Source organism: Carassius gibelio, chromosome B7 (genome assembly GCF_023724105.1).
Source record: "Carassius gibelio isolate Cgi1373 ecotype wild population from Czech Republic chromosome B7, carGib1.2-hapl.c, whole genome shotgun sequence".
Lineage (NCBI taxonomy): Eukaryota > Metazoa > Chordata > Actinopteri > Cypriniformes > Cyprinidae > Carassius > Carassius gibelio.
This window is the reverse complement of record NC_068402.1, coordinates 17,243,489-17,271,099: the sequence shown is the minus strand read 5'-3', so window position 1 is coordinate 17,271,099 and position 27,611 is coordinate 17,243,489.

Below are 27,611 nucleotides of genomic sequence, written 5' to 3'. Positions count from 1 at the left end.
ATCTGCAGAGAAAAATATTCAGCACTCCTTCCTGTCCAGCATGTTTTGATTTAACAGATGGGATTTGGAACCCGTGGCACAACAAGCAGGCCAAAAAATCACATACTCTGCCAAACGTGAAGTGAGCTGTCCACCCGAGAGAAAGGAACCTGCTCTTTGTGTAGCAGCACATTGTGTTTTGGAACAGTGAGGGATGCATGCTGGGCCTAAACACAAATTGCGATTAAACTGTTTTATATATGAACTCTTATTTTGAGCGGAAAGGAAAACTGTAGGGGAAAACTGAAAGGAGTAAAAAACTGAATTATTAAAGGAAAGTCCAACAGATCGTTTTTACCTGTAGACTGTTGCTCAAGGGTTTTGGCCCAGTGAGTTTGGTGTTAGACAGACAGGTGATTTCTGCATTTTTCTTCTTCAGCACATGATCCTTCATCCCCCAGTGACTTTACTTTACAGAGCTGCCGCCCAGACATGGATTAAGTTTAAAAGTAATAATAAAGAAAGGACCTGTTGGCTTGGTAAAAACCCCACAATCTGATTCATCACAACAACTTTCCTTTTCATGTGCCGACTGCGTTCAACCGAGCATTTAATTCAGCAAATCCATGGTTGTGATCCTTCAGGACTGCAGCTTGGGGTTTGTTCAATTTGTAGCAAACGATCCTCATGTGATCAAAGCTCGAAGAGCTCTCCCCAACATGCTGCTTAAATTAGACTAACACCAAAGTCTCTGGCTCTGGGACAGTATTTGGAATGTTTTACCAGAGAAGAACATTCCTTTACACAGATGTTTCCAATAAAGATGGATGCCAGCCTCACATCTTCAATGGGCTGACACTCACAAACCCCAAAAAACCTCTTGTGCTGTCACCCACAATTCGCTGTAGTTTTCTATCTATCTCTCTTTCCTTTTTGTTTCTGTTATCTTCTTCTCTGTGATCTTGTATCTTGTAACACAGTGAACCAGGTTGTGGAGGAATGCTATATGTTATTGAGAGAGTGTTAGGCCTCACACGTGTGTGTCAGGACCTTTTGCCTAAATGTGTGTGTACGTGTGACAAACTTTGAGCTGAGGTCTGAAACAGATTTCTTACACATTAGGTTCCAGCTCGCTTGTGGTTTTAGATGTGGGAAGTATTTGTTTGTGAATGATGTGCTACGTTAAGATTGCTTGTATACACAGGCATGTGCTTTTCCGCTCGACACACAATTGACACATCATGTCGTTCACATGCAAATTGAACTTCCGGCAACTCACTGAAACTTTAAACCCCAGTTGGTTTGCTGTTTTCAAGCTGAAACAATTTATACTGTAGTCAAACTACTTTTGGCCTTGAGCAAGAATATGAAATCATGAAAATAATTAAAATGGTTATATCTTGTCAAATACCATTATAAAGTACAACAAAAGGCATTTTTAAGCTCTCTACACAGACAACACCGATATGTAGTGTTACACACACAATCCTGCATCTTAGAAAGTGTCTGGTTTCAACTGACACTGATTTGACTGGATTCCCCAGAGAATGGAGGGTTCCTGCTTTCATTTTCCACTCTGTGTTTGCACTTTTGTCACCACAGGCATAAAAATCAGAAAGTATGAAAAGCTAGAGACTCAGTCTGGGAGTCGACTTGGCCTCACAGCATTATTTCTGATATGCTGCAATCACTGAAGTCCCTATAGAGAACACTGCTGAGTGTATGAGAGTCTGTGTGTTTATGCTTCTCAATGAATGACTGCCATGGACAATCTTTGTGAATTATTGCACAACAGATGTCTAGTAATATTGAATTATTTCAATAAAATATTTGACTCAAAACGGTAAATAATCCATTACACATAGAATGAAGGCCCTACCTTTTATAAAGCCTGATCAATCTGTTCAGAGGCAAAAAAAGAGACCATGAAAATGAATACTGACAACTTGACGATAGCTAACTAGTTCAGTAGAAGTAATGTTAGCCATTGTGCAATAAAACGGTACTGGCTTACACTGGCCTTCCATGTATTGTCATGTATCCAAAATCAAAGTCAAACTTTTACAGCTTGTCATGTGAGTGTATCCAGAAGGAAAGAGAGAAAGTTAATTTATTTTCAATTTTTTTCATGCATCTCCATTTTTCTCCTACTTCTTTCTCTAAGGGTCAAAGGTTAGTCTAAGGCATAAAGCATGAGATGCATGCCTTTTGATAAATGGTTGTATGATGTGTATGGAGATGCTGTGACAGTGTGCAGTTGTTAACCTCTGCTGATGGCTGAGAGCATCTAAAGAGGGTGTGGATGAGCTCCAGCATACGGAAACTATATAAAGATGCCAAAATCACATGAAGTTAGACTCCAGACAGATTTAGCACATACAAGTACAATTACTTCTTCAGTTAGCATTCCTGCTTGTTTAAAAGTTACTTGAAATCTGCAACCTGTTACTACCCCCTCAAAATATTAGTATCATCTCATATTATGGAGCCTGTCTGTTTCCAACATTGTTAAGAAATCAACATTAGAGTGCTTTCTGAAGGATAATGTGACACTGAAGACTGGAGTAATGACTAATGGAAATTCTGCTTTGCATCACGTAAATAAATTCTATTTTAAAGTATCTTAAAAAAAAAGAGGCACCAGTGTTATTGATTTTTATATATATATATATATATATATATATATATATATATATATATATATATATATATATATATATATATATATATATATATATATATATATATATATATATATATATATATAACAAACAAGCATAACACATTATTTACTGTGTTTATGTTGTTTTTACAAATGGGGACATCCCTCACTGAAGCAGTGTCAGATTTAGCAAACCTTTGGGGGGAAAAAGCATGTTCCCACACATCTTTGAGTAGAAAAATCACTGTTAATAAGAAGTTGAAGGAAAGTGAAAGACTAAAAGAGAACCGAGGTGACAGCTGAAAAAGGAAAATCATACACAGTGTGAGGAAGGAAAGACCTCTGAAGTAACATGCCATTACCCTCTGCCACGACCCTGTGACTGCTTGTTGACACTCTGTCATGACGGCACTTGAATAAAAAAGAGAGAGAAACAAAGAGAGAAGAAGAAAGAATGTTCTTTTTGATGGATGAGGGGTTCTCCTGTTACGTTTGGAGGGAGTACAGCTGTGATGAGCTGCTAAGTACAGACAAACAAGTGGGCTACATCAGTGATGGCTGCTTAACAGGCAGCGGTTTGGTATTCACCCTCCAGAGCCAGGCTCGTAATCACAGCCATGCTGAACATGAGGGCAGACACAGACCAAAACAGAGACACAAGTGAGGACTGGCTTCAGCTGAAACATAAACAATCCTTTACCCTTTTATTCCTCTGGGAGAAACATGGAAAGAGACTCATTCTTCTTGTTATTCACTGTATGAAAAAGACTGAGAGATGCTGCAGTGAGGCTAGTTGTGGTTGGGCTTCTGAGGAAGGTTTGCCAAAATGCAGCTGTCACTCTATGTCTAAAGTTTTCGTCATTGCATTGCTCTGCTATGGTCAAGAGTCTGTCAATCAAAAAAAAAAAAAAAAAAAAAAAAAAAAAAAAAACGTATTATTGTGATATCTTCTGTGTTCCTACTGTATACAGTGACCTCAAAAAGTATTTAAACACTTACAAATGTGTGAATATCAGCGCATTAGATACAAAAAAAAAAAAAAAAAAAAACTTATAGAGTGTTTGAATGCTTTTATGACTTACTTTTGAACAGTCTATTAATATTTTAATAATTACTAATTGTTTTGACGTAATGCTCGACTTTTATACGTTAATAATGGGTGAAACTTTGTCCCATCTCAAGTAAAAACTTATAAAGTCCCACTGATAGATAAAAACTGAGTTATAAAATCACATCAAATTAACAAAAATTGCAATAGTGAGAGACAGTCACAATTACAAGATTGTAAAACTTCTCATGTTTGCAACTTTAGTTGTGGCTTTATGAAATATATAACCCCAATGTCCAGAAATAAAGTTGTAGTTGTGAGAAATCATAGTTGCTTTTTATTATTTAGGGTGAAAACATAATTTCATAGTTTCCCGGCTCAAGAAAAAAAAAAAAAAAAAAAAATCTATCAGGCATCATTTGTTGTATGACCTAAACGTACCGAAGCAATTTCACTTCAACTGTTCAACAGATAAAGTTTTCCACTGACTTGATTTGTAGCCCTTATTTCATCACCAGTGTATTTCATGACTCAGAAGTTTCTCAATCCCTCATGTTGTCCCGCAGCACAGGCCCAGCGTCTGCTCCTTTAATCGGAGACGTATGGAACTGTCAGCAGAGATCCAGCAATAGGAAAAGTAGCATTGACGTAAATGTGTTTGTATGTGAGGAGCTGGTGGTGAAGCGTACACTTAATGGTCGTGGTGAACCACAATTGAGTTAGCGAATTTTGAACTTTAGTGTCCCATGGAGTGAGGCGAAGGGAAGAGAGGATGGCACCCAGCACAACCCAAAGCATATGGTCTGTTGTTTGTCTTAGTTACCAGCAATCTAACAGAGAGCAGTGACTATGTGTCAACAGACAGATGCCGGTTCAGATGTTTTGTTTACCCTGTGAAAATAGGTGTTTCCACATGATGCTCAGCATTTATTTAGAATAGTGATGTTTTAGAGACAAACAATTGGAAAGTAGATGTCACAAGAAAATGCTCTGACATTAGTCACAGCCGCTCGACCTGATGCCACGTTTCCATTGTTGAAGATATTTCAAAACTTCAGGATGTTCTTTGATTTTTATTGTGTTTTATTTATTTATTTATTTTCAGACATAGGGAACGAAAATCGCATTGTGGAAAATTACTTTTTAGAAATATTTATTATACGTAATCATTCATAACTACTTGATCATCATTAATGTACCTTTTTGCCTAGATTACAATGTATAGCATAAAACAAAATAAATAAATATATAAATAAATAAATAAAAATAAGATCCCCTTAATTTAAAATGGAAGTTTCTATCTAGTGTTGTGCGATAGGCTCAATTATCATATTGTCCTATCACCCTGTGAGATCATCCATACAAAATATGATCATGCTAATTAATTCATTATTTGCAGTGAACCAGCATAAGGCTAAAAGTAGCATAATGGTTTTAATATGACTGGTTTTGTATTTAACATGATAGCATTTTAGAAAACAATGCTTACAATTTTTCAAACAGCAGCTACAGAAAATGAGCAAAGAATATTTACATTATCAAAGAACATCACTTAATGAAGTCAGAATCATGCGTGATTGGTTATACACTGTCTAAAGTGTATAACCATCTATCTATCTATCTATCTATCTATCTAATTTCTGCCTTTTGTCTTGCTATTTTGTAAAATAATAATAGTAGCTTTAAATGTCTCAGGACACACACACACACACACACACACACACACATACACACGCACACACACACACACACACACACACACAGCTGCTGTCAGGATGCCCTGATGTTAAGTGTCACAATCCATCATGTGTTTGGGTTAAAGAGTGATTCCCCTTCCTGCACCACACACTTCACACTTAGCTGAGCTTTTCTCCAGGTCAGTACACAATACACTGGTTACGTTTATACCACTAACATCATCAACATCCCTCTCTCCTTTCTCTTTCTCTCACACACACACTTTGAGAGAGAGAGAGAGTTAGTGAGAGAGAGAGGAAATATATTTATATCCCATGTTAGATGGTGTTATTTTTCGAGCGTGCGGTGGTGTTGCTACGTGCTGTTTTGGGATATTTATTGGAGAGAGGTGAGAGGAACAGAGAAGGATATCCAGGCCAAACACTGGTCCACATTTGAAGTGCTACTGTACCCCTGCTGAGGTAACTGACCTGGCAGCGGTTTTGCTGTCTGCAAGTGTGCTGCTGACGTCAGACACACAGGGAAACATTGTCACTGAACAAGAAAAACACGGCAAAGGGCCATGTCAGTTTGTAAGCATGTATAATAAAGGTCAGGTGTAATTTGTCAAGTTGGAGATCTGTCTTGTGTAATGGATTCTAAATATAACCTGTAACAGAAAACAAAAATGTTGTCGTGGCTGTTTTTCTGTCAAAATACATCATGCGTTTTAGAAAAATATTACTTTTTTTTGTTTTGCTCTGTTTTCAGAGATTGAATTCATGAATGTTTTTTAGTGTCACACTTGTTTCTTCATTTCCCAGTCTTGGAGGAGAGAGAGAGAGAGAGAGAGAGAGAGAGAAATCAAACAACAACAAACACTTGCATGTTTTGCACCCAAATCACTCGCTTGTTTGTCAGTTATTAATTTGATTTAATTTAATTTGGAAAACATCTTGAGCAAGTTTCCTGCTGCTCGCTTTGAAGTGACAATATTAAATAATAAAGCCCAATTAAATATAAATCACAGCGGGTCCTCTGTCGGCATTTGTGTGATCGTGTGATGTTTTTAGAGCATATTTGATCATTCTCTTTGCCTGTTTTCCTAACAGACCTCATCTGGTTTAATTGAATAGTTTCTCTTGCTGAGTGTGTGTCTCTCATTGTTGTCGTTGCCCACCAATCATCCTTGTCTACTTCCTTGAGCACGTAATGCATGCAGTAAATTATTTAGACCAAATTAATTTTACAGCACCTTGTTTCCACCGAGCATGCCAACATCTGTTGTCGAGTCACAAGTTTACATTGTTGGTCATTACTTTCCACAATGAGCAAAATGTTTTATTAACATCCCCAGGGAAAACTCCTTTGGATCAGGCAGAAACGTTGCTGCTTACTGAACCTCCCCTGAACTTCAATAATCAAAGCTCGGCTGTCGTTTGGATGGCGTTGTACTCGCCCTTCTCCTCTATGCTTGACACATTCTGCTCGAGCGATTGAGCTATTGGACATCGCAAACCTCCGTCAGGAAAGTGCTGACTGCAGTGAAGTAAAAGTGGTGTCGTGCCTTTTGTTTCTTTCTCTTTTCTTTTTTTTTCTGCTTAGGCTAATCCAATCCTTTTCCCTATTGTTTCTCTAATAGTAACTGGAGGGTGTAGTGCTGAGGTATTAAAAGAGAAGGCAATGTAGGAATGCAAGTTCAGTATGAATTTATTTTATTTTAAGAAATGAATGCTTTAACAAGGACACATTATAATGTTACAAACAAAAATTTTGTTCTTTAAAAACAACTGTCTTTTGTACTTTCTATATATCAAAGAATAATAAAAAATATTAAGCAGCACGACTGCTTATTAGTAATTAGAAATGTTTCTTGAGCAGCAAATCAGCATATTGGAATTCTCTCTTTTTGAAGGATCATGTGACACTGACGACTGTAATGGATTCTGAAAATTCAGTTTTTCCATCACAGGAATAAGTGTTTTCAAATTAGATTCAAATAGAAGACAGTTATTTTAAAAAGCAATACTAATGTGAAAAATGTATTATCTGTTTCTTTTTTTTTTTTTTTTTTTTTTTTATAAAAATGCAATGTGGTGGGCATATGGGAATTTTGTGCCCCTGATTTTATACATGTTTCTCTCTGCTGTATTCTCATTATTGAAGGTGTTCACACAAATGTGAATCTAACACAATTTTGTGATTTTTTTACTGTTTAAAATGTGCTTTTGTTGTGAGTACATCATTTTATTTTTTTTTATTTTATTATTTTTTTTTTCAGTGTAGCTTTGACTTGTTAAGTTATGAGTTCAGAATTTTCAAAAGACAGTCTGAGTGTGTAAGCAGCTACACAAAATTATGTCTATTGATTTTTTTTTATTATTATTGATGATGCATACTAAGATTATACACTACAAAAGTGGAACCTCTGGTTCAAAATCAATAACCACTGAACAACCTTTTTAGTTTTATTTTACAGCAAATATGGTCAGTCATAGTATATTCCTGTTCTGTCATTCTCTCTTTACTTCTGTGTTCTGTAATGAGCATGCTCAGTGACTGGTACTGTGCCAACAACAGATGTGCTCAGCAAAATGACTAATTGAAAACCCAAAACAAAATCAGCAGTCTGGCTATTTGGCCCCTTTAATAAGAGACCTAGATGAGTACATACACACATGCACACACACCTCTCATCAGGCAAGCCATTAACAATCACCAGGAAGATGAAAACAACGCTTGGTTTATTCACTAAATGAAAGCACATAACTAGATGCTATCCCAAGAGTGCATTTCCAGTTTTAATAATACATCAAGGAGCCATGGCCCCAGCACACACACACTTTACACATGAGCCAATCACACACACACAAACACACATACAGATGCAAGCAGATAAATCCCAGTGCTGTGAATTTAGCAGAAGGATACACAGTGTGCAATACGAGCTAACTAACAGAATCGAGAGGTTACCAGTGAGAAGTGTCAGTATCTCCAGCTAAACACCACTGAGTAAACCCTTGCATTTCAGAAAACACATCAACAAGCTGTGCTCCATTTTCATGCCCTCTTTCTTTTCATCTGCTGTTTCGTTTTAAGAGGTTCTGCAGCTTCAAATTATGGGCATGAATAATACAATACCATCTAATTAAAAACTGTTGTTAAATATGCAAAATTCTAATGATAATGAGATTGTGCAATACCTTGGAGTAAAGCACATTATAAATTACTTAGGAGAGCGAGACGGCTTGACCCGAGCAGAGTACATCCAACGTGCCTTCAAATATTGAATGTGTGTGCAGCTGTGCGTGTGTGCGTTCCTTAGCAACATGGATGGTGTATTCTCCATCTTGTTAGTCATGTTTGTGCACAAAGAGTGTATACGATCAAACAGAGTCATCAAATCTATTAAAACAAGTGAATGGATCTATTATTGAACATCCTTCTTCGACAGTGATGGGTTCATAAAGGGATAGTTCACCCAAAAATTAGAATTCTGTCATACTTGTCCTTAAGTGTTTTCGTCTGTGTAATCAGAGTAAAACAGCTCTGGACCCCACCAACTTTCATTGTATGGACAAAAAATTGGCTATTTTCTGTGCTGTTTTGACCCCCCTCATCAGAACGCTCTGTTTGAATAGACACGGCGGATTGTATACTCAGAAGAAAACGCCTTCTTGCTATGATTGGCTAACACTTTAAGTGTCTCTTTATCTTTATCTTTATCTCCTTCACTGATGGTCATTTAGGTTAAAACATACATAAGTACCCTCTTTTTTTACATGCATTTTACTTTTTTAACATGTATTTAACAAAATATAATCTTTAATCAGACAAAGCAATAGTGATCACGCAATAAAAACAGTTACTCACACTTGTGTTGTGACATTACTGTAGATCCAATATACAGTAGTCGGCATAGGATCATCTTTCAGTTGCACTCTTTCTGAACATCCTGTGTTTTGTTTGCAAATTAATCTGCATAAAAACAAAGTGAACAAAGGACCGAGTTCTTACTGACGTGGTCTGGAACTTCATTAAAAATAAAGTTCACCCACTCTTTCCCAATGTTGGGATCTGAATGAAGGCAGTAAAAGCTTTTTAAAAAGTTTTTCCACAAGCCATCTTTATCGGTTTGTTTCTGCGCAGGCCTGTGCATTCGCCTCTAACGTAAACACTACGTGCGAATCGGTGGGCGGAGCTAAACAGGCAGTGCTGTAGAAGCAGGCGTTGATCTTCTTCTGCGGAGGCGGTGCTTATCCACACCATTACATCCCAGAGTATTCCTAAAGCTGATGTTTTGGCAGAATGCCTTCAATATAAGCTGTTTTTAGACTAACAAGAAAGTTTTGAGTTTTTACAGTATCTTCTAAAGATCAAGGGAATTTTGGTTTCTCAGTTCATGACCCCTTTATCAGGATTGTCATTTGTGGGTGAACTATCCCTTTAATTAAATGGTCTGTTGTTCTGATTTACTGTAAAGTGGGAACTTCTATCAAAGCTCCTCAAACGTTAGCACTCTGCAGCAAACAAGCACAGAGAGAGCAGATATAAGATTGTGCTCCAGCGCTGCTCAGCTGAACAAAGACAAAACCCCAGCAAAGTCTCTCCATATTTCTGCTTTCATCCCTGTTTTGTTTGGTGTTTGGAATTTAAATGTCAGAAATCCACACTTTTTTTTTCTTTTCCTGTCCTGATCGAGCTTGTGTTGTTCTGTTTGACAAACACCCCTGTGTTCATGGATCTGATGAATATAAAAGTCTTATAGCCGCACTTATTTATTTAATTGTTTTGAATGGCAGAGATAAAGAAGCAAAGAGATGGAGCTTGTCATTTTAACAGACTATTTCAGATCTCTCACCATAACACAAAACAGGCAATCACATTATCTCCGAGCTCTCACACGGCTTTGTTCCAATGACAGTCGCGATCAATCTAATCGAGCTCATGCATTACATTTGTAAGTGTATTCCAAAATATTTGTTTATTTGTGAGTTTCTTTATGCGAGGGATGATGTTTTTTCTCTTCTCTGTAGCGAGAGGTGTATTTTTTTCCCTACTGAGCTGGTGGGCCAGTGAATCAGTGCACATAATGCAGATATATTTATGTGCTGGGGAGGTTTCGTATTAAAATCTCTCCAGTAATATCCTCTGTTTAATAAATTGTGGCTGACGTGAGCGGGATAGATCCTGTAGTTAACGTGAATGGGTATAATCTTTTATGCAGATGGAGAGCTTTTTTAGCGCGTGCTGTCAAACACAATCGTGCCATTTGGTTGCAGATGGGCTGGGAGGTGCCTGCATAACTCACCTCCATTTGATAGGCCTCTGAGATGTTTATTAAAATTTTAACAAGACTTTGAGCCTGACGGGTTCATCAGCTATTCAAAGCAGCCCAACCAACCGATCTGAGTCTCCAAGGCAGAAGCCCGTTTCTCACCCCGTGTCGATGACCTTCCGCCACACAGAGCCGTCAACGACTTTCCTCCGAGTTTTTACGAGCGAATAAATATCAGCATGCAGGGCTATTCATCAAGCATTATTATTATGATTGTTTTTATGTCTGAACTATAAACAAATACTTGATTATAAAGTAAAGGGATAAATCTTGAGCTGCGGTTCGAGGGGGCCGGCGAAAGCGCTGTTTAAATTAACAAAGCAGGATCTCTTTCCCCTCCCTCCTACCCTCTCTCTTTTAACGCTTCCTTTTAGAGTTGGCTGAACATGATGACCTCAGTGCTGCATTGTGAACTTTAAACCTTTGCATACTAATCAAAGTACACAATACATCTGACCTTGGTCAAGGTTCTAAAGTATTTCATAAAAGAGATCGCTCTCGTATCTCCGCGAGCTGTGTTGTCATGACAAACGACAACAGCGAGTTCAGGGCAGTTTAGCTTTTCATTATGTCGGAATATGGTTTAAAACGAGAACAGAGTTAAGGTCATTCACCACACCAGCGGGAGATGAAAGTGTGTGATAAATGAGAAGTAACAGTATTATTACACGAGAACATCCCCCAACAAAGGTATGGCATGCATGTGTGTAGACAATAATATGAAATCACACACAGATTAGAAATTGTTTTGGTTTTGATTGTTTCTTCATCTGCTCTTTAAAACGGTTGATGAGGTCATGCGCTTCATCAGAGACAAGGGAAACGTACTTGGAATTCAGCTCAAAGTTTACGCAACAATGACATGACGTCAAAGCGTGAAGCAGTGGACAGTCAAAGGGAAGACTGTGGCTCTTTGAAGTATCAAACAAGCACACAAACACACGGACAGGATAAGACATCCGTATATAAGCAGCCTTGAATTACCTCCATGTTTTTCTGTTCTTATTTATTTAAAGGGGCTGTAAGGGGATGGCAACAGAGAGCGTTTCAATAAGCAAAGGTAGCATTCATTTGCTTTCCTGTAGGAATGAAATGTTTTTATTTAAGAGAGAATTGCCCTGAGCCATAATGAATGTGCTCTTCTCGGCTTTGTGGCGTAGCATTTAACATGCAGATAAATCACACTGGGACTGTGATGCATTTATTCTAATAACTGCCTAATGAATACTAAACACATAAGTAATTTTCTTCGCTTTTAGCAGTATAGAAGAATGAAAAAGATTCATGTATGCTGTCTAGAGAAACGACATTCTTGGATAGGCTATGTTTGTTTATTCATCCCTCTGAAACACCAGCCCAACTGAGAGGAGCCTACATTCATTTTTGGATCTCACAAATAAAAGTTTCTCTTGAAGATTCTAAAATAAAAAGAGATCAGCATATTTCTTGCTAAACGTATTACAAAATAAATAAAAATACAGTTCAGTTGCAACTTAATACTGTACTGTCCTGATATCGTGATCATAACTGAAAAGATTAATGAATCAAATAATAATCTATAGGCCTACACTAGATGCCTCTTATGCTCATAAAAGCTGCATTTATTTGACCAAGAATACGGTGAAAACAGGAATAATTAAAAATATTATTAATAATAATAATTCATTACATTTATATAGCGTTTTTCTAGGCACTCAAAGCGCTTTACATTGTCAGGGGGTATCTTCTTGTATCTTCTCGTGTGTGTGTGTGTGTGTGCTCTTGTTTTTGTGACATATCATGACAGAACTCTGTATAATGACATGGGTATGACACAGGTATTACAAGGAGAGGGTGACTTATGAGGAAATAACCCATGTCCCCATTTTTCAAAACTCTTATAAACCATACAGAATGAGTTTTTAGTTTCTTGTGAGGGTTAGGGTTAGGTGTAGGGTTGGTGTAGGGCAATAGAATATACAGTTTCTACAGTATAAAAACTATTACGCCTATGGAATGTCCCCACTTTTGTGTGTGTGTGTGTGTGTGTGTGTGTGTGTGTGTGTGTGTGCTGTCTGTTTTGCCCTTTAAACATATTCATGTCACTGTGCCTGTGAAGGTTGTCAGTAACACACAGGAGCACTGTGGTTGTTGTGGGAAGAAACATTGATAGGTCATCTAAAAATGAAGGATGCTGAATTGGGCAGGTGGGCTCCAGGAGGCGCTGTACAGCCTCCACTCTTGAGTGCAGTGGCCTGAGGCTCTCAGAAATCAGACACACTCGATGGCAGGTTTAGAGAAGATGCACTTGTTCTGGGTAGGGTTGTATTTGGTAAACATGTCAAGCAGGCACCAGGTGCAGGCAGTCGTTGTGGAGGGCAGACGTTGGGCCATGTACCACAATGTTGTACCAACCCCCCACCCTCACCCCGAGGGACATCAGTAAAGATGCTTGACATGATCTTCTAAATACAGTTTGGAACAGAACTGAGTCCAGAAGGCATTGGTGACATATATGTCAAGGATGCAGTTACAGTTGGAGTACAGTAGCACCTGCACTGGGAGAGACTGAGCATGGAAAGACTGTGGAGCTATGAGACTGGATAATCAGTTTTTTATCAATTCAGCAATTTACTGAATATTCACAATATATTCACAATGATGTTGGCCATATAAGTAAATATTTTGGGCATTTTATTTTCCCATTAAAGGAATAGTTATCAGAAAAATTTAAATTAGCGGAAAAATGTACATTTATCAGAACATATCTGGACCAATGGATAATCTGCAGTGAATTGCCATCAGTATGAGTCCAAACAGATGATCAACATCACAATAATCACTTGAGAAATCAGTATTATGAATAGAGCACTTGTATTCTAGCTGGAAGCAACATGATGGATGTGTTTGTTACCAACATTCAACTTTTTTACTTTACAAGTCATTAATTGATAATTAATCGTGTGGACTACTGTGAATTTTTTTTATCATCCTTTTAAACTCTCATTCTGATGACATCCATTCACTTCAGAGGATCCGTTGATGAGAAAGTTTTGATGAAGGAAGAAATTCATCTACATCTTGACCTGAAGGTGAGTACATTTTCACCAAATTTTCATTTTGGGGGAAATAATTGTTTAAGGTTTTGTCATTAGCAATGATTGTTGCAATCATTCCTTAAGCATTATAAAATGTAATGTTTTAGTAGTCTCTAACTAGCAAAAATAGCATTAGCTGGTCCAATCATCTTTTTTAAATAATCTAACTAAATCAATTCTAAACACTAATTAAAACAATAAATATAATTTGAAACACTGATATTCATATCGGGCAAACTATCATGTTTGTGGATTTTCTTTTTTCTTTATACTGTATTGACATCATGTAACAACAAACTCATAAGCGGCCATAGGAGATGTATGTCTTACATGATCTCTTTTGATGCTTTCTTGATGTTAACAACTGAAATTGAAATGTCTTCTGTTGTTTCCACAATTGTTATTTTGCTAATTGGTTTATTGTTCTCTATAAATATTTCTTTGTGTCGTGTTTTTTTTTTTTTAGAAATATTGGCAATATTGGCTCCATTATCAATACTGAATTAGCATGACTAACAGTAGCAAATCTCAGGGTGATAGAGGGAATGGCCCTTTTAAATAAAACCAATTATGCGTAGGATCTGATGTCTCTGCTGTACTGCGCTCGTTCTCTCTGTCTTTTTCCTTCTTTCTGACTGACAGGTCTGGTCCAATGAGCTCGCTTAGCTTTACCTTATAAGAAGGTCAGTAGTCTGCTCTTTTCAGCTTCAAAACACGCTTCAGATTGCTTAATTAGGCCAAAAGACCTGTAAAGACTCTGACTGCCGGTGAAGGATATATGAGAGCATACATGCAGACATGCGCACGTGGGAAAAGAAAACTCACTTCAGTATAATGGCTTGAGGTCACACAAATGTGCTGATGTGTGGAACATTCACTGCTAGCTCTAATTGTTTTGTTGATGTTTTTCCACTGCATTTGCACACTACAACTTGTCTAAAGCACTTTAAATACAAAAGACTATGATGTGTATGTAAACGCAACCAAATAAACGAAACCAAAGTCAATTTGAAGATCTAAACATCTTGAGCTTTTGTACATTCTCAGTGTCTGCTGTGCCAATCAAGATGTGCTTGATGTGAATAATCAAACTAACGGCAGTGTACACAAATACTTTCTCTTTTTATTTGCTTGGGCAGTAAACTTGTTTTGATTGTGTCGCCAGCAAGATGGTTCCAGGAGACCACATTATTTACCACTCCTAGTCCTCTGATCAAATATGGCTGCCCCATTGGGCCCATTTGTTTGGTGTGGAAAAATATGACACAACACAAGATGTAGGGGGAAAAAGTGTTAACCAAGTTCATTTTTCTTTTGGCTCCCCACTCTTCCATTATGGGTATATTTTGTATAATTCCATGTCCCCATGACTCTCCAGGCCATTGTTTAGTGAGCTGTGTGTCATCTAAGGGTTTTTAAATGCATCCGTTTTCTGCTGTTTGTCAGCGAGGCTCCAGGAAAGTCTGCAGGGAACAATGCATCGGAGAACCACAGAGCTGCTGCGTTTGGTCCAGCTTTGTGTAGCAAGGAGACAACCACATTTAACAGCTATTATGGCAAGAGACACAAACACAAGCCCTAGCATTTACAGAAACCATGGACACATCACTCTATCCACAGCAGATTAGTGCATCTCTAGCCCTCTCTTTCCTGTTTTCTTCTCTCCTTTCTCTCTTCATTTTCCTGTTGCTCCTCTTCAGCTCTCTTGAGTTCTCTCCAGGCCTCTTTCTCTCGGTCCGTCTTTCTCTGTGTCCCTGTGGGAATCGCACTGCTAGTGGAAAGCTCAGAGGCCTGGTGTGGTGGAAGAATAGCTCTTATTTGTTTGGACAGGGACGACCTCAACTGACCTGGCCCCCCTATGGTTCTGTGTGAGAGCTGGAGAGACCTCTGGAGACTGGTTTGTGTGTGTTTGCGTGGTGTATGAGAACAAGTAGGTATGTGTGTGTGTGTGTGTGTGTGTGTGTGTGTACCTCCATTACCAAAAACACATTTACATTTGGAGGGCCTGATATACAAATAGCTGAAAACAAAGACTTTGGACTGGATTACAAATCACATACACCTAATTTGGTAACATCTGAATAGTCTTATAGAATCACATATTTACCAACCGGATAAAAAGGAGATTATTTCTCCAATCTCACAAACAGATCATTTAAACTGTTTAGATTTCAAAGTTACTTGGATCCACTACCACACATTACCAGACACTAATGACCACAACCTAACATCCTAAATCCTAAGGATCCTAAATCTTCTTGTGTCTAGAGATGCTAGCAATCAGCCTTAACTATCCTCAGAGATGGCCTATCCTTAAACTAACCCTACACCAAAGATGTGTGCATGGCACTGTTGTGCTGACCTTCATAATTCTGTGGGAGTGTGTAAATGTGTGCGTGTGTGTCTCTGGACCTCTGGCGTACGTGACTTGTCTTAAAGTGTGTGTGTTGTTCGCGTTTGACCTGTGTGTGTGAGGACAGCAGTAGGAAGGTGTGTATATTTGGAGAATGTTGGTTTGACTCCAGTGCGCTCATTAGCCAACCGCTGTGGGGTCATTCTGACCACATCAACTCCAACTTCCTAAAAAACACTCCCTCAGTGCACAGGGAAATGTGTGTGTGTTAGTCCTGAATGCGGGTACACAACATCCTGGTACAAGCGCGCAGATAAAAATAACAGACTGAGAGGTTTAAGGAGCTGCAGCTGCAACCTCCTGGAAAGAGACACAGAAAGCAGATGAAGGGTGAGACGGAGAGGAAAGAGAGTGACTCAGAGACAGTCTGAGTGTGAGCAGGTTCCAGTATTAGAGGCAGTGGGATGAATGTTACAGTGACAGTTGTGAATATAATGATAGGCTTTTCTGGAGATGATCAAGTGCACAAGACAGGAACCACCAGATGATAATTTGCTCTGCTTTGTGTCATCTTGATGTGTTTTGATACAATGTTTCCTCAACTAATTATTGTTGTGGTGCTGCTACAGTGACCATATGGAGGTTGGCTACTGATGAGGGTGCACTTGGAATACCAGGGTGGTTAATTAAGGGCTGTTTCCAAGGACACTAGGGACTGGCTCATACTCGCACACACTGCTTCCCACCAAATATAATCATGTATACTTCCAGAAGCAAAAAAAGAAAAGAAAAAGAAACGCAAATGCATTAAATGTAACACATGTGCATAGGAGTCTGTAGTTTTAGATACATTGGAGTATGCAGTTTTACAAAAATAAATAAATAAAATAAAATAAAAAATCTTCAAGATATTTACCCTGTATTTTTTTTATTAAATGTAAGTTATTATATAATATCAAAATTGTTTGATCTAATACTTACATTTAAATATTATTATTATTATTATTATTAAAAGAAAATAATAAAATGACAAAGTCATTGTAATTTTCAGATAATTAGTATGCATGCTAATTTGATTAGCCCACCAGATGTTTCTAATGAGCATAAGAAAACAAATCCTGGTCAATAGAGTATTCTGAAAACATCCACAGATCTCTGGAAATTCTTTGTCCTATTGTAAGTTAACAGGAAAACCACTTTGGAACAATGTTTATTGTGAAAAGCTCTATACAAATAAATGTCAATTAAACTGAAAATGATTCTCTTCTGGTTCAGGCATTTGTGAAAGTAGGTAGAAAAAAGGAATTTAATACAAAGTCAATGCTCTCCGGGTAATATTTCAGTAATTTGCTTTGGCTGGCTTCAGTATAGTAACAATATAAAAGTCATTTATAATATCACACTTTTTCCCATGCAGTAAATGGGCCTTTATTAATAAAATGGATCTTAAAGGGATTATCATGTTTGGAGGTCCTTGGCATCCAAACACTGGAAACATATATTTCTCTCTTTTTATTATTATTATTATTATTATTATTATTATTATTATTATTATTATTATTATTATTATTTGTCATTGCTTAATTCACATTTTATTTATTTATTTATTTATTTATTTTATTTTATTTTATTTTTTTAAACGCCCCACTCCTGTTCTTCAAAGCAAGAATGTTCACAAGTGATTGTGTTAATTTGGGGATTCAACACATTCCTCGACAGCTGAAGCACCATAATTGCAAAATGAAATGTCCTAGAACAGAGTAAATACGGAGTAAGTTCAGCCTTCTCCAGCCAGTTCTGATCCACATTTACACTTTGTTCACTGAGTCTATTCTCACTTCATCCATCAGTGTCTGTCTAGAGCATCTGCCCCCACCAGGGGTGAGCTGCTGTGGATCATCAAGATGATCATCTGCACTCACCTTAAATCCATCAACATGTTGTATGGCTTCATGTCAAGACAAGATCATCTGCTTCTTCACTCTGTCCAATATTGTCTAACCTCTTTTAAATATGACTGTGGCTTATTCCCCAGATTGCATCAAGGACACTGTACCTACAATTAAACTTTGGACAAAAAGCATGTGCTACATGGGAAGCGCAAAAGCTTGAGTTACATATCTCAACTGACAGCATATGCTGTCCATTAGCATGGAAAATAATTTTAACTCACCTTTTAATGTATTTTTTTAATGAATGCAGTCTATTTCTGCTTAAATAATATCTATCTACAGTATGTGTTCAAAACCATAATTCTCTCTCTGCCACCTGCCCTCTGCCCCCCATCCACCTGCTTAATTTGAATAAACTATTATTGGTTGTCAGGAGGCAACCTTCACTTTGACTGACACTATTTTCTTCCAGTGCATCTTATCCCTAAAGGAAGGGTAAAGGAGATGCTTCTATTTAGATTAAGGCAACAATAGGTTTATAACCATTCAATAAAAATGCCATGCAGTAGCAATTTAGAGGATATTTTTGTCTTCCATATCTAAAAAAAAAAAAAAAAAAAAAACTGAAATCTGCATAGCTCTTAAAGCAGTTTTAGTTTGATTTTCTTACTTTGTATGTCTGTTATTTTTTAATTTCTATGATTTTAGTTTTCACACATGACTTTGTTGCAGGTTTAGGACTCTGGCCACTTATGCATTTTGTGAGGGTGGAAAAGAAAAGGCTTTGTGTAAGTGTTAGATCTCGTCGGACTACAATTTTGATTGATAATAGTATGGTTTGCTCTGTTTCTCTTTAACAGCAGGTATGATGTCCTCATTTTTATTACGTATTTTACAAGAAAACCCCTCATGTGCTCTGTGTGTTTAGTAGTGCAGTGTTTGCTGCAGATGGGATTATCTGATAATTCCTTTCAATTCGATTTTGCCAAATATTGCACTTATATCACCCACATTGATAACATCAGTCAAGCTGACATGTCTGCCCAGGCCACTGTCAGATAACTCCCCTCGACCTTGTCTTGGAGGTCATTCTCCAAATGAACGGCTGTGTGTGTGTGATTAAAAGATGGACAGGTAGGCTCTGTTGTTTTCCTCACTCATCACAGTTATCTCAGCTTGAAGCATCTTTTAGCACTCTCATACTTGTTCATCATAAACCTGAGCATATTTTGCAGGGTTTAATGTGTGTGTGTGTGTGCGTGTGTGTGTGTGTGTGTGTGCGTGTGTTGGATTTTGCCTAGAAATTGGCATTAATAGATGACGGGAAATAGAAAAGCAGCCTTTCCCACACCCCTACAGAGAATGGCTCTTTTTTTTTTTTGTCTCACATACATGAAGAGGAAAAGAAGGTAGGCTAAAACTTCCTTTAAATCATTGTATTTGCTTTTATTTCTGCATGATAGCTGACTGAAATAAATAAATAAATAAAGAAATAAAGAAATATATATATATATATTATATAAGACAATAGTACAACATATTCAACCCATACCGTAGCATCTACCACACACAATAAAGAGTTGCAAAATACAGTTACACTTACTACTTACTACTCTCTTTAGTAAAATTCTCATTGCATCATTATAAGCTACTTGCAGTTTCTGCAAACTAGATGTTCTATAGTTGAACCACAAATGAGCAGTATAAAGAAACTAAGCGTAAGTAAATGTATATGCGCCTACATATACATAATTTGGCATTGCCTTTCAATATCCTCATCATCTGTCATGCGTTCAGTGATGGAATGTCCAAGGTGTTTTACTTTTGCACACACAGTGAGACTCTTATTAGACAACTTGAAAATGGAAAATGTATATTTTTATCCTCCTTAGTTCTGCAAATCATAACCACACTCTTATCAGGATTGTATAAAATATCATGTTCAAGGCCATAATAAGAACACATTGAAATCCAGCACTGCTGGGACCAAACACTAAAAAGATTATCTACATACATAATATGATTCACTAAAATATTCCCAATCATACACCCAGTTTTACAAGCATTCAGATCATCCATGTAACAGAAATAGAGACAAAATCCCTCCTTGTCTGTCGCCATTTCTAATCCCAAAAGGGCCAGAGACCATTTTACTCGCATGATCTGGAGGACCAACCTGATCTCACGGCAATTCGTAATTTTTTTTTACAAGGTGGCTTATTTGTACGAATTCGTACGACCACACTCGTACAAATTCATATGATTGTTGCCACATCGTACGTATTTTACAAGTTGCACAATTCGTATGAATTTGTACGAATGACCTACACCTGACCCCGCCCCTAAACCTTACCGTCACTGGGGTTTAGAAAAATCGTATAAAATCGTACGAGTGAGGTCGTACAAATTCATACGAATAAGCCACCTCGTAAAATACGTACGAATTGGCCGTGAGATAGCGTTGGGTGGACATACCAATAAGCCAGGATTCTCACATTGTATTCTGGCACACCTCTTTGTCTTATTTAAAAAAAAAAAAAAAAAAAAAAAAAAAAAAAACCTTCACATATAACCTGTCAAGTAAGATTTTTACTAACAGAAGACAGTATACTAGCTAAAGCTATGTCTATAATTATTTAAGTTACCTACCATTCCAGCTTTGTTCTTAATAGCTGGTACTGACAAAATGGACAACATTGAATAACACATTATGAATCAAAAGACCAGTAAAACAGACAGCTAATAAAGTGGCATTCCTCTTTTTCCATATTTAAGATGTTCAACAGAAATATTATCTAGGCCACAAGCTTTGTTTTGTGGCAGTTTGCTTATAGCTTGATCCCCCTCATGTGGCATAATCACTATTGGATCATTGACTTGAAAATCGTCCATGTTATACAATTCATTTGGGACGGAATTGAAAACTATATATACTGTATACTGTATATACTCAGTAATGTTGGTTCCATAATCTCACAATATTCTCTGTGCCAGTAACTCCATCTAAGGTACAAGGAAGAAACACTCTGCAACTATTAAAAGTTCTGACTTATTACCAAAAATCAGTAATATACTTATATCTTATTTTTATAGACTTCTTATACTCAAGCTCAGGCCCTTGCCTGGGACTACCTGCCATAACCCATGATTTAAAAGCTTCCCGGGCTTCAGCCTGATATTCAGCTACATATTTACTCCAGCCAGGCATAGTCTTATTCATTATTATTATTTATACTACAACCATGCAGGGCATTAACTATATCATTATACATTGAGCAGATATCCCTCTGATGATTACATCTTTACACTTAACAGCACTACATCAATCATTGCATCCCTAGGTAAATGAAAATTACTCATATATTTATCTGTACTTGAATAATAGGCTAAAAGGTCCTCCTTTGTAAGTGTTGACCAATCCATTTTTACTTAATTGATATTATTTTCATTATTAAGCATCGCTACAAAATACTCAACATTTATCACCATAAGACACAGGTATGTGATCAGTTGTTTCTGTATCATATAAGTAACTCATAGCCCTCAGTGAGGCATGTGAATCTGCTGTCCTAATACAACATGGTCCAACCATGATGTTGTGTTCCAAGACTGACTAACATAGGTATAGCTATCTAAAGTCAAACATACTTCACTTGACAAAATTAGATTATTATCTTGGCAAAACTGAACAATATGACTGGAAAATAATTAATTTCTGTCTGAGATATCCGCATTCATGTCCCCAATCACATACACCTTAGAAATGGTAGAACTTTCAATAAAAAAAACTGATAAAAGCTAGTCTATTTATTTAAATACTTCATTATGATGGCATTCATAAGGTGTATACACATTTAGAATAATATATATGTTTGTTTTTTTTTGTTTTTTTTTTTTGATAAGTAATCTGTATTGCAATACACAAGTTAATATCCAGTCTAACCTGTAGTCTAAAGAGTCTAAAGTTTTTTTATTTATTTATTATTATTATTATTTTTTTTTACAGTATGGCAAAACCCCAGATATCCTACCTTTAATTAAATCCATACCAAGATCTGTTGTGGATTCACCAGCACCATGAAAATTACATTAAAGGAATTCAGTTTATCCAAATATTGCATTGCTAAAACTGTATTTTGCAAGCATAAAATGTCACATTTCTCCAAAAGACTGTCCAACTCTATGGTGGGCTTTATCCCTCTCTGGCCCACATGCAGACCACAACAGTTTAATCCTCATATTTTCTTACAAAAAGCATTAAATAAACTTTAAATTAGTTAAATTGGCAATATATATATCACTGAAAATGGTTCACTAGATTCATATCAGATATTTTAAGGAACTGATTAATCAAATGAATTCTATAATATATTTTCACACAATTAGAAAAATACCCACTTGTGTCACTAAGCATGGCAGTTCTCTGGTGGGCAGACAGGTAGTGCTTTAATTTAAGGGTTTGCATTGAGAGCCTGAGGGGGTTTGGTGAGCAGCCTTTTGTCTAGCGTATACATGACATGTCTTATTAAAGAGTTGATGGGAGGGTTGTGCTTCATTGTCATGAGCTAATAACAAGACCATCACTGCTTCTGCTCCTGAGGTCACCATTACATTTGACCTCTGTCTCATCATTGTCCTTAATGTGACACCTCACCCCTCCATAGGGGCCACATGTACCAGTCACATTTTTGTGTGCTCGATTCCAGCCTCCCTGATTGGCCTGAGCCATGTTGGCCTGTCTAGAAAGGGAAAGTGGAGGTGGGCCAGTGCATGCTAATGAGACAGTTATAGCATAGAGCTCTAATGTCTTACACACAAATACACACGCACCCTCAGCGTTGTTAAGCAGGCCCCAGCTGAGCCTGTCAGTTTGCTTGTTAGGCCCGGTCGGATATTGTCATTTTCTTTCTTGTGCTCTCCTTCTTGGCTCAAAATCCAGTATGTTTTGGTTTCTATAGTAGGAAGTTGCGTACCACATGCAAGGTAGAGTGTTTATGTCATGCAATTTTTTTTTTTTAACTATTCATTAAATGTACTAATAATGACTCATAAGAGTCTTTTTTAGTGAATTTGACTATAATGGTCGAGGTGTATGTTTTTGATTTACAAAAAAGAACCAGATCTTGACAGTATTTTGTTTGTGACTACAGTGATCACAATGTTTTTGATTTATGTAAATAAATAAATATGAAGAGTTTATTTGCAAAACAAGATTTTCCTTTTTTATTAATTTTCATAAATTGTGTTTTTATTACTATCATGTTTTATTGTGTTAATTTATTGTAGTTATTTTTTAGTTATTATTATTTAATCAAAACAACCCAACTGCAGTTTGATTGATATGAATAGATAGATAGACAGATAGATAAATGGATAGATGGATAGATGGATAGATAGATAGATATATATTTCTTCATGAATCAGATGACAATGGAAATGATGTGTGTTTTTCATTAACTAAAAATAAGATCATATGAGTCATTAATTCATGAATCAGACACACATTTACTGAAAAGAATTGGATCATAAGAGTCATTCTTTCTTTGTTGTTTGTTTGTGAATCAGATTACTTGTATGTTTGTTATTCACTGTAAAGATCCAGTTCATTGTCTTTGTTTGTGAATAAGAACAATGGTCCCATTGTATGTTATGTTTCTGTGTTGACCATAAGGACAGTTAAACAGAACAGTGTTTCTTGCCATTATCTTATGGCCCATGGCATTTATAATCACACTCAATACAGACAGTAAAACTCATGTGAAGTATTTTTTTCTTTTGCCCTGATGCTGGAGGTTCAGCAGCAGAGGATCCTCTCTGCTGAAAAGCAGAAAACATTGGTGTATGTGAATATATGTGTGCAGATCTTTGTGTGTATGCTAAATGTAAGCATTCCTCCTCCTACAAGCCCATAAAGGTATTTTATTAATGATACACCTGCCAGGCTCACACACTCTTTTGCATTTTGTTTTTTGATTAGAGTGATGCACAGGCCTTTGTCATCTGCTCTGTCAACCATGCAGCATTGTTACCACCTGCATAATTATGACTCAACATAATCAAACAGGCCTGCCACATGCATTGACCATATGTATTTTTTCTATACCCCAATCTTTCGTTCCTCATTACCTTTCCTTATTCAGTTCAAAGGTGTATAGTATAGCATATGGAATGATATAATGACAGGGTTTTCAATACAGCTTGATTAGTTTTACACAGTAGCTGTTAAAATATTTATTGTAAAGCTTAACTTATAACATTAATGGAATTAGAGACCTGCACGATCGCAGGACCCGTCGCAGCAGAGTGCAGTGCGTGACAACACTTGATGTTCGGGTATAGACTTGTGTGTGTGGGATGCGGGTGAATAATTAGGGTGTGCTCACACTAGGCGATCTTAACCCCCAAAGCCTGGTTCGTTTGACTAGTGTGATCGCTCCATCTAACAGTCCCTGGCTCGGTTAGAAAAGTTGGGCAAGAGAACGGTTCAGTTATACTGTATATAGATCAGTGAGTGTGAGCGCTAACCACGCCGGAGTGCAGATCTTCTGATACGTGCTCCATGATTGCTTGAATGGTTTTGAGAGGCAAAAGCGGTAGATTTAAAGCAATATATTGTGAGAGGGCCGCGTGTTACCGTGTCTCATATGACTCAAAATAATAAATCACAAAGTTAACAAAACAATGCACTCCACTGTGCTGAGCAAGCACGACTCTGCTGTCTTCACATGTGGAAACTTCCTGTTTCCTATTTATGAAGTCGTGATACGAACTTGTTGCATTATTTTCTGTTAAAAAATAACAGTGGACAATTGTTTGTGAATGCTGATGCTTAGCCTAAATAATTTGATCAGGAGTATCCCCTCCTGTGACCCATGATTTGACTGTATGTCTATTTAGAGCCAGTGAGCAATGGACTTCCATAATGATAATAAAAAATAAAAAATAAAACTGTGTTAACGATTAATAAAATAATTATAGGCGTTAATCAATGAATGCATTGACGCGATAATAACGCATTAACTTGCACATATAATTCCAGAACACCAAAAGTAGTTGAAACTGACATTTTCCACTAAGTTATGTCACACGGACACATGACATCCAACAGTGCGATAATGACTCCATAGAGCTAGAGCAACCTCACCAATTACATTTTCAGGTGACAGCACCAACCCCATAAATGACACAGAAGTGCATTACTATTCCATTCTCTCTCTCTGTCATCTAGCTGCAGGTGTAATTGGCAGTTGCTGTGGCTGGAGCAGTTTTCTCCCAGTTAAGAACATCTCAATGCTCATCTCACACACTCTTCTGAAACTCCCAGTGACATTAAACGGCAGTTGTGTCTTCACTATAGCTCACAGTGCATGAGCTGAGTGCAGCACATTCCAAACACAGCTGAACTCTTCCCAAACTCCTGCATGCACTGCCTTCAACAGGCCGTCCACCTGAAGAAAGAACATTACACTAAATGACCTCTTGCACTTCATCTCTAGCTTTGATTTCTGGAAGCAATGCATGTAAAAATGGAAGTATGACGCACTGATCCAACACCTGCCCATAAAAAAAACATGTCACATCATTGACTGTGTTCTGAAGCAGCATCTTTCTACAATCACGGGCTGCAATGGTTAAAAGCTAAAATGAATTAAATTCATGCATAAACATCCCCCCCCCCTCTTTCTCTCTCTCTGAAAGCGAGATTTATTGCCTTTGGTTTCTTGTTTTAAAGAAGTGTACAGTAGTAAATACACTAGTCAACATTTGAAGTGGATCAAAACTTTTTTATCAAAGTTATCCTAAAAGCAAAATGGGTTCTTGTCAAAGGACAACTTTGATTTACTATTTTTTTTTTTATCCATTTCAAATGTTGACTACTATATTATTGTTTAAAGAAAGCCAAATCCAATACACTAATCTTAATAAGCTAATAAACTAAATATACATAATATGATAACTTATTTCAATCCCTAATGAAGTTGTATACAGTAAAGAAAATGGTTCTTGATATAAAGAAGGCCTTTGCTAAGTTCATGGTGTTTCATGTTGCAAACAATTATTATACTTTTCTTCTGCTATACTCCTTATTTGACTTTCTTCACTCACTCTACTCTCTTGACTGGTATTCTCAGCTACAACCCACAGTTAGTGAAGTACTATGCAAAGGCAGACTGCTTGGTTCTGGCCCACTGGTCAGGTAGAAGGAGGGGTGAGCAGCGGTTCTCAGGTGACTCGTCTGAGCTGAAGTGCTTCTGCACAGCTCTGGTCATGTTGATAGAGTGCCTCTGCCAAGAACTCATTCCACCCATCCTCACGGAACAATTAGCAATGCTGAGCAGCTTCGCAATTAACCGCTCGGTAATTGTCACATGCCCCACTTTCCAACTCAACCGCAGCAATATCTGTTTTACAGTAAAGTTTAATTACAAAGTGAAATCATTTGCATTCTCTGTCATTACCATTTTAAATGACTTTTTTTTTTCACCTCTGAGTGAAGATGAGAAGAGAGGTGTGGGATAAGTTTTCTAAAACTTGCTGTTGGGAAGGTTTGTTTTAAACCTGCAAAATATGGAGGAATTGAATTTCCTGTTTTTATATTTTAGTGTGCATGATAGTTTTTAGTATGTGTAAGTGTCAAATAAAATTTTGTCAGAGATACAACTATCATTATACCATAAAGAAGAAAATGAAATTAAATCGTCAGGCAGAATCTTTTAGTATTATTTCGTAATAAAAATAATACTAATGATATTTTAACAAACAGACAAAATATTGAAACACTTAAAATTTATATCATAGAGATCTGGCTCTCAGTTTTTTCGAAGGCCCCCTATTGTTCTACACTAAATAATAATAATAAAAAGTCCTTCCAGTACTTCTGTTGTAATTGCAACAACATTGCTTATGTCCAAACTTTATTATTATTATTATTATTATTATTATTATTATTATTAACAAACTTAGTTGAAATATTACAGGCTTGGTCATTCTTAAAATAATTAATTTCATCTTATGGTTTGGCAACGTTAGTTTAGGTCATGTTATATATTGAAATTGTTATTTTTTTTATTATTATTTTTTTTTTTTATAATGACTAAGATACTTAGATGACTAAGAATACACATGCATTCAAGGTGTAAGGAAAATGTAATTTTTACACAACATGACATTTTTAGAATCATTAAATGTAAACTTTTGTTGAAAATAGTATAAAAGTGGGGGAAAAAAACGCAGGCTGGGGCTTCAGAACAGCAGCGCTCTTACAGGTCGACAGACATTCAAATCCATCGGCGCCTCTTCCTCACACCGAAGCTCCTAAATGCGAAGAATTTCAGTCGATAGGATCTGGCACACACACAGTTTGTTATCCAATCGTGTTTTCATCCGTCTCTTTTGCCCTGTCTCTCTTACAGGGTTTAGTGTTTCTGGAGTGTCCCTGTGGGTATAGGGTCTATCACACTGCATTTGTTTCAGGGTCTCTCCATTCACTTTCAAAAGGTTAAACAACCTTTTCACCGGCCCGTCAACATTCCCTGGCCTGCCTGGCGGAAAAGTCTGCTCGGGTTTTGTCTCTCGATCGACACT